The sequence below is a fragment of the Panthera leo genome, chromosome B3, assembly GCF_018350215.1.
Source record: "Panthera leo isolate Ple1 chromosome B3, P.leo_Ple1_pat1.1, whole genome shotgun sequence".
NCBI classification, from domain to species: Eukaryota; Metazoa; Chordata; class Mammalia; order Carnivora; family Felidae; genus Panthera; species Panthera leo.
Genome location: NC_056684.1, coordinates 6,984,859 through 6,999,135, shown reverse-complemented (window position 1 = coordinate 6,999,135; position 14,277 = coordinate 6,984,859). Strand labels below are relative to the sequence as shown.

The 14,277-nt window shown below is 45.7% G+C and overlaps 1 protein-coding gene across 2 annotated transcripts in view; it reads right to left on the bottom strand.

Moving 5' to 3' along the window:
* Positions 1-14,277, bottom strand: part of DET1 (DET1 partner of COP1 E3 ubiquitin ligase) — a 92,485-nt gene that overhangs the window by 53,172 nt on the left and 25,036 nt on the right. Inside the window, exons 4-5 of one of the 2 annotated variants that reach the window (XM_042941048.1) lie at positions 9,561-9,708; positions 5,167-5,206 (exon numbers count right to left, since the gene is read on the bottom strand). The gene's annotated coding sequence lies outside the window, so the exon portion shown is untranslated. Of the gene's footprint in view, positions 1-4,887; positions 4,990-5,166; positions 5,207-9,560; positions 9,709-14,277 lie in introns of those variants that run through there. The other variant, XR_006203334.1, reaches the window with a different exon arrangement.

Genomic DNA, 14,277 nt, shown 5'->3' with positions numbered 1-14,277 from the left:
AGTATCTGTCACCACACACAAGACCCCAGGTACCCTGCCCAATTCCTTGCTGAATCCCCACCACCACCTGGGGCAGAACCCGAGGCACAGCAAGTGCTCACAAGTAGGTTAAATGAATGCATGGAACAACATTCAAAATGGGCCCTGCAGGGTAAAGAATTCACAAGGCAAAGTAAAAGAGGAGCGTTCACTTGGATGAAATACACTTGGAAGGAGAGAGGCGTGATACATTTGGGAAGAGAGATTCCAAGTGATTAGAGCCCAGGAAGCACAGAGTGAGTAATAAAAGAGAAGCTTAGAAAAGCAGACTGGAGGCAGACTAGAAAACACTTCACACGTCACGCCAGGCCACACCAATGCCACACCAGCTATTGTGGGTTTTAACCAGGAGTGACTGACCTAATCTATATTTTAGAAATAAAAACATATACACAGTGTGGTATTTATTTATACCCTGCCTCCTTCTAAAAGGGATCTGAAATGCTGTACATAAGTATAGATACTATCTGGTCCAGTGAAAGATGTGCGTATCTCTATGACTGAGCAAACTAAATTTCTCAAACTGTTAGTCACAACTCATTGATGAGGCTTTGAAATAAATTTAGTGGATATACCAGACATTTTAAAAAGTGGAACAAAAACAGAAAACACCGAACTGTACCACATACAGTAAGGGTAAGTACGATTTCATGAAACTTTTGTTTCAATTATACATATGAGTTACACGCACTGGGTGAGGATATAAAATATATTCCCTACTGATCTAGATTACAGCAAGAGAGCGCATAATGCCCTCAGGCCAAATCTAGTCTGCCTGCCTGTTTTTAAGTAAAATTTTATTGGGACACAGCCATACCCATTTATTTACAGGTTACCTATGGCTGCTTTTGTCCCACAGAGGCATAGATGATTAGTTGAGACCAAAGACCACTGGGCCCACAAGACTGAATTACTTACTATCTGACCCCTTGCAGAAAAAGTCTGCCAACCACTGATCTTGGGCACTGGTTCCTCACTGGAGCAACGGGAGCATCTGGGGACAATGGTTGGTTGTCCTAACTTGGGAAGGAGGGGTGTTATGAGTGTCCACCAAACAGAAGCCAGGGATGCTGCCAAGTAAACAGGCCGGCCCCCCACACTTGGACCAAGAGGTCAATAGTGCTAAGGATGAGAAACCCTGATCTAGAGAAATATCTGCACGTAAATAACAAGAATGTCTGCAGCAGGACCGTTAGAAATAGCACAAACTGACGACACTCCAAATGCCCAGCAACAGAAGACTAGATAAATTCTTCCAGGCATATTCATGCAGTGGAATCTCATGAAGCAATAAATTAATGCTTAGCTAATTAATGTTAGCTACACATAACAACCTAAAGGAATCTCAGAACACAATGATGAATGAAAACAGCAAGCAGCAGAGTATTTTGTGTGTTTCTCTTTACATAAGCTTCAAACAATTTCTAGTTTAAAAGCCATCAATAGGGGCACCTGGGTGGCTCAGTCGGTTAAGCGTCCGACTTCAGCTCAGGTCACGATCTCACGGTCCGTGAGTTCGAGCCCCGCGTCAGGCTCTGGGCTGATGGCTCAGAGCCTGGAGCCTGCTTCCGATTCTGTGTCTCCCTCTCTCTCTGCCCTCCCCCATTCATGCTCTGTCTCTGTCTCAAAAATAAAATAAACATTAAAAAAAAATTTAAAGATGGGTATTGAGGAGGGCACCTTTTGGGATGAGCACTGGGTGTTGCATGGAAACCAATTTGACAATACACTTCATATATTGAAAAAAAAATAAAAATAAAATCTATTTTGTCTGATATAAAAAAAATTTAAAAATAAATAAATAAATAAAAGCCATCAATAGATATGGAACACAAATATCAAAAGCAAAGGTATTACAAAATTAGAACAGTGGTTACCTGAGAAAAGTAAGAAACTGGATATGGGTTGGGACACACTGGCAACTCCAAGGTTACATTTTTTTCCTAAATCAGCACTCACTGTACTGTCATTCTTTAAAGACTACATATATTCAAAGTATTACCTGTACTCAGAATTTTTAATCAGAAAATAATTGTGAAGAGAAAACTAAGGTAGGACAATAAGACGAAGCCAGACGTACGCAGAAAGGCACACCACACGGACCTGCAGCACTGCCAACCGTCTCATTTGGCCCTAATTTTCTCAGCAGCCAGAGCAAAAAGGAAAACACAATCAGTTACAGAATGCGCACGGCCAATAAGATACAAACTTAATAACAGATGCTTGGAAGAAGCCGGTGGGAGTTTAAAAGCAATCTCATAAGTTTTCTCAAAGACCCTTGGCATGATCAAGTGAGCAAAATCCTCCACAGCTGACAACAATACGGTATTAAGTCACACACAGCTACTCCTTGTAACAGTAACATTATTGATGTGGCTATTCTGATTCAGCCTTAAAAACACAGTATTAAGGTTGAAGCATTTTAAAATACCAAACAGCATACAAAACTGCCTCACTCAATCCCTGCCGAGGGCAATCCTGCCAACCTAAGACTGGGTTGGAGTCAGAGGGAGACCAGACCGGGATGAGAAAGGCAGACGAGGCCCAGGAACAGGTGGAATAGGGACCAGACACCATCTAACAGACGAACTGCTGAGTCGGATAAAGTGCATACTAAAGTTGCTCAGCTAAGAAAGAGCCACTGATCATATTAAGCAAAACAGATGCTTAATTCTAAGAAAATTGGGATACACTTTGCATAGTCCCATCTGAAATTCTCCGATTTGTCTTTTATATATATACATATATTTTTTTTTTTTTTTGAGAGACAGAACGAGTGGGGTACAGGCAGAGAGAGAGGGGGACAGAGGATCCGAAGCAGGCTCCATGCTGACAGCAGACAGCCCGATGTGGGGCTTGAACTCATAAACCACGAGATCATGACCTCAGCCCAAGTCAGATGCTTGACTGAGCGACCCAGGCGCCCCTCTCTGATTTGTCTTTTTAAGAGAAAGACACCAGTAACTGGGGTGATGGGTGTGAAGGGGTGGGGTGAGTGGAGCTGACGACCTGTTGGCTTCAGCTCCAAATCGTACAGGAAATCGTCACTGAATTTCCTTCCCTCAGCGTGCGTGCTGTCTCTCTCTCCCTCTCTGTATGTACACACACACACACACACACACACACACACACACACACACAATTTTATATCACACAATTGTGATTTTGAGAGACATGGAGTTTTTCAAGGCTTTTTCAATTTGTTCTCTCGCTGTTCTGATTATAAAAGTACACGCTCATAAAAATTCAAACACTATAGAAAAAGTATGTAATGAAAGTCCCCTCTAGTCAGGGTGAGACTTAGGAAAAAAGAGAGGAACTTACGAGTGTCCTAAAATCTGGCCCTCTCCCAGCTCCCTCAGGCCAGTGAATGGCCTAGCAACTCTCCAGCTAGCAGGAACCAGAAACCTGACAGTCTTCCTTGATCCCTCTTTCCCTCAGCCCCCTGATCAGTCACCAAACTCTGGAGATTCTACCCTCTAAACAGTCCTCTCTAATCTTCCACTTACTCCTATCACAAGCTGCCGGCACCCTTCTCCGAACTTTTACACTTTCACGTCTGCGTTACTGCACCAGCTTCCTACCTAAATCCACTCCTTTCAACAGCCAGAGTGACCTTTCCAAAATGCTTTGGTGACCGCGTCCTTTCCCCTGTGGACTAATACAGGTCAGTATCTCCCCACTGCCCTTAAAGAGAAGAATCAAGCCCTCAACATGCCAACCAGATGCTCAAAGGTCTCAGCTCTGCCTCTCCGGCCTCATCTTTTCCCGTTAACTCTAACCATTTATTTTCTTCAAGAGGGACCCTACCTCCTGTCTCGGAAGCTTGGCACCTGCTGTTAACCAAATCTAAAAAAGCTCTCCTCCTCCCTTTGCTGAGTTAACTCCCAATTCAGCCATCAGCCTCATAATCACTTCCTCAGAGGAGTCTTCCTTCGACTCCCCATTAGCTAAAATACTAACTTACTGGCCACACCTCTCCTTCACGGCACTAACCACGCTTGCAACTCTGTCCCTGCATTTTACTCCTATCCGTGGCACTAGGTGGTGGGTGTTCTGCACGCCCATCACACTACGTGACACCTCTCAAGCTTCATCTCCTGCACGTTGGACCGGCCTCACCCCAAGCTCTTTGCCAACTCAGGTATCCACAGGTGCTGTTCCCTCTGCCTAGAACGTCTTTCCCCAGGCCCTTGCCATAACTTCTCAAGTTGCAGCCTAACTGCCATCTCCTCCAGGAAGTCTTCCCTGACCATTCTCTCCAACACAGGGCTCCCTGTTTATTTTTTGTCTTCTCCACATTAACGGCCACGACTTGAATACGCACTTGTACTTGCAGGGTTGTGCGTTTAATAATTTAGTCCCCCCACTAAACGGGACCCCCCCGGATAGGAAGCAACCACGTCCACACCAGTCACCGAAGTTTTCTCAGAGCCTAGCGATGGGGCTGGCCCCTCGTGTGCGTTCGGCACGTTTTTTATGGAACGAGAAGAAAGCCTGGCTGGATAGGGCCACTAGCTCGTCGAGTGGCACTAGACCTGTCCTTTTCCTCTGCTGCGTCTCGGCTTCCCCACGGGGGCCGGTGCACCCCCCCCCCCCAATTCCTCGTGACAGCTCCCAAAAACGGTAAGGGGATACCGAGGGGCGGGCACACACACCCAAGGGGGCGCCCCCGGAAAGAGAAGCCCGGGGCGGGGCCTCAATGGGAAGAGACGGCTCAGGGAGGGCGGGGGCCGCGGAGCCTCGGCGTCTGGCAGGGAGGGGGCCACCCCGCGGCGGGAAGCCGGGGAGGCCTCGGGAAGGGCCTGACGGGCTTGGGGGCTGGGCCAAGAAAGGAGAGGTCCTCACCTGTACGCTCCGGGTTCAAAGGGCCGGGGAGACGGACCCCCCGGCCTGCTCGGCACGCGCCTCCCCCAGCCCCGCCCCCGCCATGCCTCCGGCTCCGGCGGCTGAGAGTCCCCGCTTCCGCTTGCCGCCGGAAGTGCGGCTCAGCAAGAAGTGGGGAGAGCGCGGCGTCGTCGTCAGCCGGCACCAAGAGAAGATACAGCGCACCCTGGTGCCTGGAGGGGGGATCGAAACCACAGGGGCCCAGTGGCTGTGAAGGAAAAATTAACAGGGAGCACTAACCTGGTCACGTTGGTGAGCTCTTACGGTGAGGTCTCCGCGCCTGCAGGACACGTTTGCAAAAACATGGGTAAAATTAATGTTTCAGAGGCACCTGGGTGACTCAGTCGGTTAGACGTCCTACTCTTGATTTCGGCTTGGGTCACGATCCCAGGGTTCATGAGTTCGAGCCCTGCATCGGGCTTGGAGCCTGCTTGGGATTCTCTCTCTCTCCCTCTCCCTCTCTCTGCCCCTTCCCTGCTTATTCTCTCTCTCTCTCTCTCTCTCTCTCTCTCTCTCTCTCTCTCTCTCTCAAAAATAAATAAACATTTAAAAATTCCAAAAAAATAAATAAAACTTTTAAAAAAATTTTTTTAACTAATGTTTCGCCTCGTAATTAGATGCACCCATTCATCGGCCAAGAAATGATCTGCTGTGTGTTGTCTCCTCCCTCACAGCGAGCACTTGGACCACTGGACTGTATTCATTTCTGAACACTCTGCCCAAAGCAGTTGCTGGCACAGAGTGGAAGTACAGAGAAGCTTCTTGCACTAACCTAGTCCCATAACCTCTACTTGGACAGTCTGCCCCCAGATTTCCCTCTCTGCCTCCTTTGGATCATTCAGTCCTCTGTGCATGAGTCACCTGATGGCTTCCTGGCTGCTTTCACTCCACTGCCACCCGCTGTTTTCTGTTAGCACTCATCACTGTCTGATATTACCTGATGTGTGTGTGTAAATTTCTTTCCTTGTTCTGTTTCCCTTCCCCCTTCTAGAATGTCAACTCCATGAGAGCAGGGATTTTGTCTTGTTTTCTGTTCTATCCTCACCTACAGCTGGGTTTAGCGTCTTGTAAGTGCCCAGTAAGGATTCAGCCCACGAATGAAGGGCTCTGCCCACATTGCTCACAGCAATCGTAGGAGGAAGGAACGTTAATTAACCTTTACAGATAAGCACACAGACTCAGGAAGGGTAGGTAGCAGAAAGGAAACAGGCTGGGTTCTCTGTCCAGCCTTGACATTTCCAGACTGTGTTCTCAGGTACTGACTGCACAGTTTTCATTTTCTCTTCTGGGAAAGGAAGAGTTGCCTGCCTAGTAAGGTTATTGGAAAGATTAGAGGTGGTATACTTAAAGCGGCCTGCACAGAGCCTGGAATGTGGTAGGTGCTCATTAAAGTATTATTCTAATTACCCAAGATCAACTCCCTTGCCCACCCATGATGCAGTTGAGACCCCAACAGGTACCTGACTTGTACAAGTTCATACAAACACAAGCGGAAGAACTGAGACCATGACCCGGGATTTCCATCGCCCCTCTCCCCTCTTCCAGGGTTATCTCCTCTAGTACCAAATTCTGACTCTGCCTTTCGGGTTCCTACATGATTTTAAGCAACTCACTCACCTTCTCCAAGTCTGTATTCTTACACCTGAAATTGGGGAGGGGCGCCTGGGTGGCCCACTCGGTTAAGCATCCAACTTTGGCTCCAGTCATGATCTCACGGTTTGTGGGTTCAAGCCCTGCATCGGGCTCTGTGCTGACAGCACAGAGCCTGCTTGGGATTCTCTGCCTCTGTCCCTCCCCTACTTGCTCTCGCTCTCCCTCTCTCTCAAAAATAAAATAAACATTAAAAAAAAAAAACAAAATAAAATCGGGTAATTATCTGACTTCATTATTAGAGAGATCACATAAAAGAATGTAGTTTAAACTATCCAGTGCTACCCAGATGGAAATGTTTGGGGCCTGCTGCCTCTGTGCTGAGCCTGGTAATTAAAATTAGGAGCTTCCCTGGCAGCAGGTGTTGAAGAATAACTCAAAAGAAGCTTCACACCTCACACCATCTACAAAAACCAATTCCAAATATACCAAGACTTAAATATAAAGGCCAATCTATGAAACTCTTAGAAGGAAACATACGCATAATTCCTTATGACCTTGGCTTAGGCAACAGTTTCTTAGGTATAACACCAAAAGCACAAGCAACCAAAGGAAAAACATAGATAAATTGAGCTTCATTAAAATTTTAAAATGTTTTGCTTCAAAAGACACTTATGAGAAAGTGAAAAGACAATCCGCTGAATGGGAGAAAATATTTGCAAATCATATGTCTGATCAGGGTACAGCATCAAAAATATTTCTTAAAAAAACCCTTGCCACTCAATAACAAAAAGACAAACCAGTTGAAAAGCAGGCAAAGGACCCAAACAGATATTTCTTCAAAGAAAATATACAAATGGCCAACAAACACATGAAAAGCTGCTCAACGTCATTAGTCACCAGGGAAATACAAATCAAAACCATAGTGAGATACCATTCCTCAGCCATTAGGACAGCTATAATTTTCAAAAAGGAAAATAAATATTAATGAAGATGCAGAAAATGGGAATTCTCTTATACTGCTGGTGGAAATAAATGCTACAGCCATTGTGGAAAATAGTTCAGCAGTTTCTTAAGAACTTAAACACGGAGTTCCTGTATGACCTAGAAATACTTCCTTTAGATATATGATCAAGAGAGATAAAAACATGTCCTTATAAAAACTTGTATACAAATGTTCATAGCAATGTTATTCATGATAGCTACAAAGTGGAAACATCTCAAAGGTCCATGAATGGATGGGTGGATAAACCAAAGGTGGTATATCTATATGATGGAAGATTAGTCATGAAAGGATTGGAGTGCTGATATGTGCTATGACATCAATGGACCTTGAAAATATTATACTAAGTGAAAGAAGCCAGACATAAAAGGCCACATATTGCCTGACTCCACGTATATGAAAAATCCAGAATCCCTGAAAATAGAAAGTAAATTAGTGGTTGCTGGGGGCTGAAGAAAGAGGGGAATATGGGAATTTTGCTGATAAATACAGGGTTTCTTTACAGGGTGATGAAAATGTACTGGAATTAGATGGGGGTGTTGGTTGCACATCTCTGTGAGTATACTCAAAACCACTGAATTGTACATTCTTATTTTTTTATGTTTATTTATATTTGAGAGAGGGAGAGACAGAGCATGAGTAGGGGAGGGGCAGAGAGAGAGAGGCAGACACAGAATCAAAAACAGGCTCCGGGGTCTGAGCTGTCAGCACAGAGCTGAACGCAGGGCTCAAACCCACAAACCGTGAGATCATCACCTGGGGCTGAAGTCAGACATTTAACCGACTGAGCCACCCAGTCACCCTTGAACTGTACATTTTTAAATGGTGAATTCTATGGCATGCACATTATATCTCAAGTTGAAAAACAAGTGGGAGGAGCTCTAACCTTCAGGTCGTCCCCAGCTCCGTGGCTGGGGTGGTCTGTAGAGACAGCTGTGAGTGGGCTGCAGGCCTTCCCCTTCTCTATTCAGCCCCTCTTCAGAGGTCAGCCCAACCTCCTCCCCCCCCCCACCCCCCCACAGCCCTCCCTATCCATTCCCGCCCACCATGGAGAAGGCAGGACTTTCTGGAGCTCCTCTTATTTCTTCCAGGAAAGCCTTCCCTGTGGGACAGAGTTTAGACCAAAAGCATTCTTGGACATTGAGTTCATCACAGTTTTCCCTCCACTTTTGTATATGTTGGAAATTTCCCATAACAACAGCAACAACAGCAGAGAGTAAAAGTCCCCTCCACCCTGTCTGGCATCCAGGCAGCCTGTGTCTCTCTTCACTGATAAGCTTACTCTCAGGCTTTGCCTACGTGAAGACAGAGCAATAGAAGGAATTCCCTTCCCCTGGAATGTGGACTCCTAGTGCCCTGTCCCTAGCATAACACTGCATAGGGACAACAGGACAATAGGGCCTTGCCTTCTTTTCTCTGCTGACCTCTGGCATATAAGTTTTCCCCAAGAGAAAAAGGGGGTGTTAGGTTGCAGTGAAACTGGTTTCATTTGACCTCCAGTACTTCCTACTTACTTACTTAACCTATCTGCACCTCAGTTTTCCCATCTGTAAAATGGAGATAGTAATTGTAGTACCTATATTATAAGGTCAGCAGGAAATAAAATTAAGTATTGCATTTAAAGCTCTCAACACTCTGCCTGGCACATCCTCCATGACTTTTAGTGGTGTTACATCCAGATAAACCCATCATGAGTTGAAAATATAAGTTGAGGGTAACCTGGGTGTCTTGGTCAGTTAAGCATCTGACTCTTGATTTTGGCTTGGGTCGTGATCTCATGGTTCGTGAGATCGAGCCCCACATCAGGCTCTGCGCTGGGAGTATGGAGCCTGCTTGGGACTCTCTGTCTCCCAATCTCTCTCTCCCTCTCTCTCTCTCTCTCAAAATAAATTTAAAAAAAGATAATATGATAAGTCAAAAATGCACTGGACAGCATAGCTTAGCCTTGCCTACTTTACACGTGCTCAGAACACTTACATTAGCCTACAGCTGGGTAAGATCATCTAACACAAAGCCTACTTTATAATAAAGTGTTGACTACCTCATGTCATTTGTTGAACACTGTGCTAAAAGTCGAAAACAGAATAATGGTCATTTGGGCACAGAATGGTTGTCAGAATATCGGTTGTTCACCCTCATGGTCCCATGGCTAAGCACCACCAGAGAGCATCGTATGGCATGGCGCTGACCTGGGAAAAAACAAGAAGTTAGAATCGGACGTGTGCTTTCTACCGAATGCATATTGCCTTCCCGCTGTCGTAAAGCTGAAAAATCTTGAGCCCAACCATAGTAAGTCGGGACCATCTGCATTTAGTCTCCATCAGTGTTAACGTGGTAATTTGGCTCTCACCATGCTGGGCCACCTTGTCTTGGAATCTTGCAAATTTTCATCATCAGTGAGGCTGTAAGGCCCTTGAAGATAAAGATTGTTTCCTACTTCCGTGTGCCTACCCCAGGCTGACCGCTCTAATTTCTCTGTGAGTATCGGCTTCATCCTGCAATCCCGCCACTGGCTTGTTGTGTGGCTTTGGCAAGTCATTTCTCTCTGCCTGCTTTCCCATCCGTGAAATGGGTATACTGGGGGGTTTGGATGTGGGAAAGCCATTGTGTTTGTAAAAGAGACTTAATGTTTACATGAATTTGTAAATTCAACCAATAATATACAAATGCATTTGTGCACAACTTGTAATTACAAAAATAATACACAAACACAATTCTCTGGTAAAAGTCTGGCAAATGATGTCAGAAGAGAGTAAAAACTGGAACTCGCCTTCACATCCTCAGTCCCACCCCTTCCACCTCGTAATTACACATCTATCCTTCCAGGCCTTTCTATGCATTATTGGTACAAATGTATGAACAATCAGAGATCTATAAATAGGATTTCGCTTCACTTTTTTCTTTAAACACGAATGGATATTGCCTTGCGTATCGTTTTGCAACTTGCCTTTTGCATTTGTCAGTAATATTTTTGAGATTGTTCTAGGTCAGCACCTAGAGATCTAACTCTTTCCACACTATGAACGCCCTTCATTTAACTATATTCCTATTTATGGGCATTTAGGGTTCTTTCAATTTTCACCTGTATAAGCTGCCTCAATGAATAATCTTTTACCTATACCTTAGGGCACAAGCATAAACATACAAGACATATATTAAACAGTAGAATTACTAGGTCAAAAGTTAGCATATCTTTTTTTTTTTTTTTTTTTGAGAAAAACAGAGAGACAGACCATGAGCCGGGGAGGGGCAGAGAGAGAGAGGGAGACACAGAATCCGAAGCAGGCTCCAGGCTCTGAGCTGTCAGTACAGAGCCCCATGCGGGGCTGGAACTCAAGAACGGTGAGATCGTGACAAGGGCCGAAGTGAGATGCTCAACTGACTGAGCCACCCAGGCGCCCCGAAAAGTTAGCATTTCAAAAGTCAGAGTGCTAATTACAAAAAGGTTGTATCGGTTTGTATTCTCATTACTCTGCACCCTCGCCTGTACTATGTGTCATCAATCTTTCTTAGTTTTGCCCATGACATTAGCAGCAGATGACATTTTATTGTTTTAATTTAGATTTTCTTGATTACTGATGAGGTTGACTAATTTGTTTTTTCAGATGTTTATTGGCCGTTCATGCTTTTACGCTGACCTGCCTTTGCATACCCTTGGCTCATTTTTCTCCTGGGATACTTTTCCTTATTGATTTGTAGGAACTATTTATATATTCTGGAGATGGATCCTTTAGTAAGACTGCAAACACCTTCTCCCTGTGTGAGGCTGGTCCTTAATTTTTAACTTGTATTTAATATCTATTTATAGGGATGTCTTTAAAAGGCTCTGCCTTCCCATGACTGATTCTTGCTGTTTGTCAAGTTAATGCAGAGTCCCACGTGGGGAGGCTGTCACACTGTGCTTCCAGGAAAATCTGCCAGGGGTAAAGGAGGCCCAAGGTTGTGTTTCCTCCCTACCTTTTCCAGGAAGTGGATTTCGTTTTGTTGCTCTCAGAGTCTGATGTTAAAGAGGCAACCAGAAGCAAGACTAGGACTGCCTTCTGAGTCTTTGCAAGGACTTGCCTTCAATGCAGAATGAAATAAAGAGCAACAGGAGGGCTCTGAGCAGAGGAACAGCTTAAGCAGATTTGTGTCTCAGAAGATTCACTCTGAGGGAGCCTGGGTGGCTCAGTCGGTTGAGCATCCGACTTCGGCTCAGGTCATGATCTCACGGTTCATGAGTTCGAGCCCTGCATTGGACTCTGTGCTGATGGCTCGGAGCCTGGAGCCTGCTTCAGATTCCGTGTCTCCCTCTCTCTCTGCCCCATCCCCACTCATGCTCGGTCTCTCTCTGTCTTAAAAATAAATAAAACATTAAAAGAGAAGAAGGAGGAGGAGGAGGAGGAGGAGGAGGAGGAGGAGGAGGAGAAGAAGGAGGAGGAGGAGGAGGAGGAGGAGGAGAAGAAGAAGAAGAAGGAGGAGGAGGAGGAGGAGATTCACTCTGGCTGTCACAGGGAGAGGAGACTATTGAGAGACCAGCCAGGAGGCTACTGCAATAGACCAGGCAAGAGATGATGGTCGCCTGGATTTGAGTGAGAAAGGAGGTATGAAGTGGTCAAATGTGAACTATATATTGAAGATACATTGCCAATGGCTTCGATAAGCAGTGTGAGAGAGAGACAGAAAAGAAGCAAGTATATTCCAAAGTATTTGGCCTAAGTAGCTGTGAATGCTTTCACTCAGAAGGTAATAGAGGGGCGCCTGGGTGGCTCAGTCGGTTGAGGGTCCAACTTTGGCTCCGGTCATGACCTCACAGTTCATGGGTTTGAGCCCCGCGTCAGGCTCTCTGCTGTCACTTCAGAGCCTGGAGCCTGCTTCCAATTCTGTGTCTTCTTCTCTCTCTGCCCCTCCCCCGCTCACGTTCTGTCTCTCTGTGTCTCAAAAATAAGTAAGTGTTTAAAAATTAAAAAAAAAAAAAAAAAAAAAAAGATGGGGCGCCTGGGTGGCTCAGTCGGTTGAGCGTCCGACTTCAGTTCAGGTCATGATCTCACGGTCTGTGAGTTCGAGCCCCACGTCGGGCTCTGTGCTGACAGCTCAGAGCCTGGAGCCTGTTTTGGATTCTGTGTCTCCCCCTCTCTCTGCCCCTCTCCCACTCGTGCTCTGTCTCTGTCTTAAAAATAAATAAAAACATTAAAAAATTAAAAAAAAAAAAAAAAGAAACTAACAGAGTATTTGGATTCGGCTACATTTAAAGTCATCACCGTGAAAACAGGAACCATTTCTGTTTTGCACCTACTGATCCCAGAGGCCTAACACAGTGGCAGGCATATGGGCATGCAATAAAGATTTGCCCAGTGCTGATACCAGCCTTCTGTACAGGCAGGGCAGTGCCTCAGATGACACATGTGATATTTCCGCAGCCTTCTGCCTGCCTCTCCCAGATGTTCCAACTTCTAATTGCCCACCGCTCCCTCCCGCTGTGCTCCCAGCCGAGGAAGAACATTGAGTCCTGAGCCCCCACGGCAGCCCGTACTCCTTTGTCCCTCTTGGGAGTCCTAGTGCACACAGGGTCCCCAAGTGAGTGGGATGATGGAGTGCTAGGGAGGGGGGCCTGGAGGACCTGAGAGCTTCCTCTCTGGTCACTTCAGTCCTCCTGTGGCTCTTCTGCCAGGGCTTTTAGCAAATCTGCTCGGTATGTGCATTAGCCACGAGAGGAGGAGATGGGAACAAAAGCAGGATGAGAGGCTCTTGTTCTTTCTCCTATTCTAGAAGAGGCTGGCTGCACTCTTTTCACCTCTATATTCAGTGGCACACATTTCTTACCCTAAGTATTATACCACTGCCGCCATGTTATTATCACCATCATTATCATCATCAATCTTTTTATGAAGATCATCTCACCGTCTCCATTTAGCACATACTTCTATGCCAATCATTTCACCTACATTATGTCATTGATCCCCTGGGACTTAGAGATTGTTATCCCCACTTTACAGATGCAGAAACTGAGGCTCAGTTTCACTTGCCCCTCGTTGAGATCTGCCACTCTATTCTCGCCCTACAAGGCTCACATCTTTATAGTTAAGTCCTTTATTGCTAATTCCAGGAAATGCTCAGTTTCTGCTTATAGTTCCTCAGCCTTCAGATTCCAAATCCAAATTCTTATCAACTGTTGGAAGATGTACCTTCCCTCCATGCTCTCGGCAAAATGCTTCCTGTCCCCACAGTGGTTTTTCTTTATCTTCGGTGACCCTGCAGCCCTGTCTTTCTTGGACAATGTTCCCACTGTCTTGGGTACCTATGCTCAGGCAACAGGATGAGGGTTGCTCTGGCCAAAAAAATCTCTCTCTCTCTCTCTCTCTCTCTCTCTCTCTCTCTCACACACACACAAACACACACACACAAACACACACACACACACACACACACACACACACACACACACACTAGAGTTTTCTTTTGACTTAGAAATGTTTAGGGAGAATTGCTCCTGTTCACTGGCAGAGAAGAAGAGTATGGGCTTCAGAAGGAGGACTGCCCTGGGGCACCTGGGTGGCTCAGTCGGTTAAGCGTCCGACTTCGGCTCAGGTCACAATCTCGCGGTCCGTGAGTTCGAGCCCCACATCGGGCTCTGTGCTGACAGCTCAGAGCCTGGAGCCTGTTTCAGATTCTGTGTCTCCCTCTCTCTCTGACCCTCCCCCATTCATGCTCTGTCTCTCTCTGTCTCAAAAATAAATAAACGTTAAAAAAAAAATTAAAAAAAAAAAAAAGAAGGAGGA